The sequence below is a fragment of the Rosa chinensis genome, chromosome 6, assembly GCF_002994745.2.
Source record: "Rosa chinensis cultivar Old Blush chromosome 6, RchiOBHm-V2, whole genome shotgun sequence".
Classification (NCBI taxonomy): domain Eukaryota; kingdom Viridiplantae; phylum Streptophyta; class Magnoliopsida; order Rosales; family Rosaceae; genus Rosa; species Rosa chinensis.
In genome coordinates this window covers 65,112,628-65,119,171 of record NC_037093.1, presented here as the reverse complement: position 1 = coordinate 65,119,171, position 6,544 = coordinate 65,112,628, and positions in this window count along the sequence as shown.

Sequence of the window (6,544 nt, the reverse complement as noted above, 5' to 3'; positions counted from 1 at the left end):
CAGAGCTATGTCTAGCTAACAAGTTCACTGCGAATGAGACGTCTGGTCTTGTGCATTGAGCTAAGTACAATAATGCGCCTATTGCACTTAAATAGGGCACTTCTGCCTCTAATAGCTCTTCGTCCTCATCCTTTGGACGAAACGGATCTTTTCCTAGCTCAAGACTACGACCGATCATGGGAGTACTCACAGGCTTTGCTTTATCTTCATTAAAGCGCCTTAAGATTTTCTGAGTATATGCAGACTGATGGATCAAAATGCCATCACTACGGTGCTCGAGTTCTAAACCGAGACAAAACCGTGTTTTCCCAAGATCTTTCATCTCAAATTCGGATTTCAAATATTGAGCAGTTTCCTTTAACTCATCTAGAGTTCCAATTAGGTTCATGTCATCAACATAAACTGCTACGATTGCAAATCCGGAACTTGTTCTTTTAATGAACACGCATGGGCATATTTCATTATTAATATATCCCTTTCCAATCAAGTAGTCACTTAGACGGTTATACCACATCCGTCCGGATTGTTTTAATCCATATAGTGAGCGTTTTAATCTTATTGAAAACGCGCTCCGTGGTTTAGAGCCACTTGATTTGGGTAATTGAAGTCCATCTGGAACCTTCATATATATCTTTGAATCTAGATCCTCATAGAGATATGCTGTAACCACATCCATAAGCTGCATGTCAAGTTTTTCGGAAACTACCAAACTGACAAGGTAGCGGAACGTTATAACGTCCATTACGGGAGAATATGTCTCCTCGTAGTCGATTCCAGGGCGTTGTGAGAAACCTTGCGCCACGAGGTGGGCTTTATATCTAACCACCTCATTTTTCCCATTACGCTTTCTAACAAAGACCCATTTATGGCCAACAGGTTTTACATCTGGGGGTGTCTGTGTTATAGGCCCAAATACCTGTCTCTTTGCTAGTGAATCCAATTCAGCCTGGATCGCATCTTTCCATTTAGGCCAATCCGCTCTTCGTCGACATTCTTCGACAGAGCGAGGTTCGATATCATCATATTCTATGATTCCTTTTGCAATATGATATGCAAATGCATCATCAATTGCCATAGAATTTCTATCCATCATCTCATGTACACTAGTGTAATTTATGGAGATCTCTCTATTCTCTGGAGTTGGTTTTGACATTGGAGCGTCCCCCAATGATGTCTCTTGGACATAACCATAATCCGGAATGTTCTCATGAGATGGATTATTTACATCGATGATTAATGGATTATTTTGTGCCAAACTCGCTTTCTTTCTTGGGCGAGAATCCATCGAACCTATTGGCCTCCCGCGCTTCCTGGCAGGAGCCGTGGGCCTAGCCACAACGTCACTACCACTGTGGACGTTGGCGCCATGCTCAAGTGCCCTTGAGGTGGCGTCATGTCCTCTAATTTTAGGGACATCAATCCTTGCAGGCACATTTGCAGCAGGTATGTGTGATCTCGTCACTTTAGCGATATCAGAAAACGCATCAGGCATCGATTCTGCTACGTTCTGAAGATCGAGAATTCTCCGCACTTCAATTTCGGACTGTGCGGTTCGGGGATCAAGATGAGACAGAGTGGGGACAGACCACGACAATTCCTGTCGTTCCTGTTGAACATTTATGTTCTTATCTCCCCCTAACGACGGGAAGACTGTCTCATCGAAGTGACAATCCACAAATCTTGCGGTAAAGAGATCGCCTGTCAAGGGTTCTAAATAGCGGACAATGGTTGGAGAATCATATCCAACATAAATGCCTAATCGTCGTTGAGGACCCATTTTGGTGCGCTGTGGCGGCACAATAGGCACATAAACTGCACACCCAAATATGCGTAAGTGTGAGACATTAGGCTCATACCCAGTCACCATCTGGGACGCAGAAAAGGGTTGAGTGGCAGTGGGCCTCAGACGAAGAAGCACAGCTGCATGCAATATTGCATAGCCCCAAGTAGAAATAGGGAGATTGGTGCGCATTACCAATGCCCTAGCGACCATTTGTAGTCGTTTAATGGCGGCTTCTGCGAGACCATTTTGGGTGTGAACATGAGGAACTGGATGTTCAACTTCTATCCCAATGGACATGCAATAATCATCAAAAGTCTTTGATGTAAACTCCCCAGCATTGTCTAACCTTATAGACTTAATAGGATGATCAGGGTGGTGAGCCCTTAACTTAATTATTTGTGCTAGGAGTTTAGCAAATGCAGCGTTCCTTGTGGACAATAGCATGACATGTGACCAGCGTGTCGATGCATCAACCAACACCATAAAATATCTAAATGGTCCGCATGGTGGTTGAATAGGTCCACAAATATCACCGTGGATTCTTTGCAAGAATGGTATATTTTCTTTAGTGTCCTTTGCATAGGATGGTCTCGATCCTAATTTTGCTAAAGAGCAGGCTTTGCAGAACGAATGATGGGCTTTAGAGACAACCAATGAGGATTTTGGTTTAGCCATGAAGTCACAATTGACTTTAGAAGTAGAAGGAGGAGTCAAATAATGATCCATGGCGTCAATGCCATGTTGTTGCCGTAGGGGGTAGACGGCGCCGGCCCTAAGTGGCCGGTCTTGCACAGTCTTGGCGCCGTGAGGCGCAGGTGCATCTCCTCGAACCAATTTTTGGTTTTTACTTCTCTTCGTTCTGAAGAATGGATGTCCGTGTGAAGTCTTTAATATACGGATCATCATATCACGACCTAGGAGTCCCAGACGGTCATGCCAAAGCCTATATGTGTCAGAATCCCATAAATCATCTCTCATAACATGATTGGATTCAATTATGCGAATAGTGGTTGCATACAACCCACTAGATCGACACATAAGTTTCTCTAAGACTCTTTTACGTCCGTAGTCATTAGAGGTGATGCAAAGGAACTCTTGTCCATTCTCACAATGCGTTTCCGCATGAAAACCATTGGCTCTTATATATTTGAAGTAATAAAGTTCGAAAAATATGTCCATGACATGAGATAAAATAAATCGATACTTTATTAATAATAGCCAATGATTACATCAAAGTTTCGTGACCATAATCTAATCCAAAGAAAAATCAAACATTAGACAAATTGTAGTCACTCAATTCGTTCGGTAATTCCAATTAAATATGACCAGGGAAGTAGAGAGAGATGTCGGTGGAGCAAAGCTCTCTTAAGTACCACTAATCTCAATTACTTTCCTAGATATCATACTTAATTGAGTACGCCTAGAAGAAAAGAGATAATCCAATAAGTCATTTTATTGATTAAGGCATAATTGCCATTACATAATTCTTGGAAATTAAAAGACTATTCTAAATAAAAATCTGCGGCATTCTATCTTCATCGCCAGATTTAAAGTCTTTTATAGCTCGATGTATTACCATTGATCAGGTACTCCATAAAATATCATGAAGAGGATGCTCTCTTGATTGAGGTGTATTGACACAATACATATGGTCCCTAGAACCAATGGCGTTGGAATAGTGCAATCATGGCCAAAAATGGCGCCATGGTGTCCAACCCTATACCCTCAACGTCATGACTCCTATGGTCATGTTAGGGTTTTCTCAATCAATTTGTTATTTTGTGTTTTTCCACAAGCATGCATAAATAATATGATGCAGAGAGCCTCCGAACAATATTTCATAACTCTTTCAAAGTTATAGTGAAGCAGATATTATTCCATCGTGCTTCTATGTTCGGAAAGTTGTGAATGTTACTAAAACGTTCACTAGGCGCAACCCAAAGGTTGTTAGCGTTATCCTCATTCATGTACTCAAACTGGAGGGCCATCTTCATGTGGCGCTTCATCAGGGTAAATGCCCTGGAATTTTCTATCTCAGTTTGTGAGTCTTGAGCGGTTCCTTTAGAACAGGGCTCTTGGATTGTAGGCAAATAAATATCCCGTGCCCGTTGAATCCAATGGAGTAAAATCGAACTCGTTCAAGTCTTACATCCTGAAAGGAAAGCAAGAACGTATTAGTTTCGGAGTCAATGCTTCCACGAAAACTAATATAAGATTTCTGAGCCTTAATGCTACCAAGAAATCGATTTCCAAGAATATTTGGATTAGACCGAAACAATGATGTTTAAATGGTCAAAATCTATGCTCACGAACGCTCTTAGTCCGTAGCTTACGAACGCTCTTAGTTCGTTAAATCGATGCTTACGGACGCTCTTAGTCCGAAGTCTTACGAACGCTCTTAGTTCGTTAATTGCGTGAATCCCCACGATTCCGCTTTTCAAGAATCGAACCCACGTTATAAGAAAGGTGGGATGTAGAAGAAGGGAGGTTTTCAAGTCCCCGAGAAAAGAAGAAATATTTAAATTTCGAATTATAGGAACTTCAAAACTTACTCTTTTGAATACTTACTTGTTGAAAATTCGGAGCAGATTCTGTTTTGAACAGCTTGTACTTCGATTGGTGTACATATCTCAATATAACTCCGATAAGGCTGAAATTCGGAGGTTAGATGGAAGAGACAGAGACGAACAACTTTGATGAAGAAAGTTTTTCGATCTGAGCTTCCGAACTAGACGTTTCGAGGCTTGCAAGAAGACGGATGTGCACAGGAACGGGAAAAAGATGCAGTGGGTGTGCGTTGGTTTGTTTGCGCAGCAGTGATGCTTCGATGGCAGCAGGCTGGAACGCAGGGCTGCAGGAAGGGGGGCAGCAGGGGCTGCTGTGCAAGGTTGCAAGCGCACGGGCGCGCGGGCTGCAGCGAAGGCTCGGCTAGCTCGGGCTAGGGGCTGCTTTGTGAATGAGTTTTGGTTTTCTGTTTTGTGGTTAGAGTCGTGCTGATAACGTGTTTAAGGATATGTGTATTGAGAGAGATTGATGAGAGAATTGTGTGTCATATTATTGAGAATAGGAGCCCTATATATAGGGATTACAAAGTACTAGTTCTAATGTTACAAGGAATACCAATCCGTGTAGGATTGGGAAATCTAGAACCTTCTCTCCTATTGCTACTCCTAGTTTGATAAGGCACACTAAATCGATATTCCTTCAACAAGTTTCATAAAAAAATTTAGCATTGTTTTTAAACTTATAATAACACACGAACGTATCGGCTGGATAAACACACGGCGTTAGCCTATGGAAGTCTATATCTGCAGCAATTTTAACTTTCATGATGGTGTTTTGATGTTGATTGTGAGGTTCTAGATTTTCATAATGATTGTTAATGCCTCTTTCATAATCAATTTTTTTTCAGCACACTCGTACAACAATTGTTCAAGACGGTTTGGCTGAGGTCACTTGTACTCATCACCAGAGGGTAAGAATTTAGCCCATTTGATTTCTTGAAATTGGACATTTGAAGTCTAATTTTGAAAATGCCCAATTTCAAAAATATATTCTTGATTTCTTGTGTTTGAACTATTATTCCATAAACAATATATCAAAACTGTTGAAGGAAAATCAAGTTTAGTGTGCCTTATCAAACTAGGAATAGGAATAGGAGAGAAGGTTCTAGATTTCCCAATCCTACACGGATTGGTATTCCTTGTAACATTAGATTATGCACTTTGTAATCCCTATATATAGGGCTCCTATTCTCTATAATGATACACAATTCTCTCATCAATCTCTCTCAATACCAATATACTTAAACACGTTATCAGCACGACTCTAGCCACAAAGCAAAAACCAAAATCTGCCGAAGCCACCTAGCCCGAGCTAGCCCTACCACATCGTAGCAGCCCCTGCTGCCCTGCGCGCTGCACCTACAGCCACACGCCCCTGCGTCGCTGCCCTGCAGCCCCGCGCCCCTGCGCACGCTGCTGCTTGTCCACACGCCCGCGCGTCTGCAGCCCTGCATCACTACCCCTGCATCTCGGTCGTGCCCCTGCTGCCCCTACAGCGCACCTACATCAGCAGCTCCTTTTCTCACCTACTGCAACTTGTTGCCGCTACAATATCACTGCAGCCCCAATCCGACACCGCTGCAAACCTTCGCTCCATCACGCCTGCATCGACACGCGCGTGATTCAAAACCAACAAGTAAGTATCCAATAGCGTAAGTTTTAAAGTTCCTAAATTGAAATTCTTTCTTTTTCTCGGGGACTTAAAAACCTCCCTTCTTCTTCATCCCACCTTTCATAGAACGTGGGTTCGATTCAATGCGGAATCGTGGGGATTCACGCAATTAACGAACTAAGAGCGTTCGTAAGACTTCGGACTAAGAGCGTCCGCAAGCATCGATTTATGACCTTATAAACATCATTGTTTCGGTCTAATCCAATTTTCTTGGAAATCGATTTCTTGGTAGCATAGCTCGGAAATCTTAATATTTAGTTGTCGTGGAAGTTTTAACTCCGAAACTAATATATTTCTTCTTCTTATTTCAGGATGTCGAAACTTGACTTTCCTGCACTTACCTCAACTGGCTCGGAATATCATAGTTGGGCCACGGATGTTGAGCACCACCTCACTTCAAAAGGGATCCTACCCTTAATTCAAGCTCCTAATCCTACTCTCATATTTGAGCGTACGGCTACGAACAATGCCACCGCCCTCATCTTGATGAGGCGCCACATGGATAAATCACTCCGACTGGAGTAC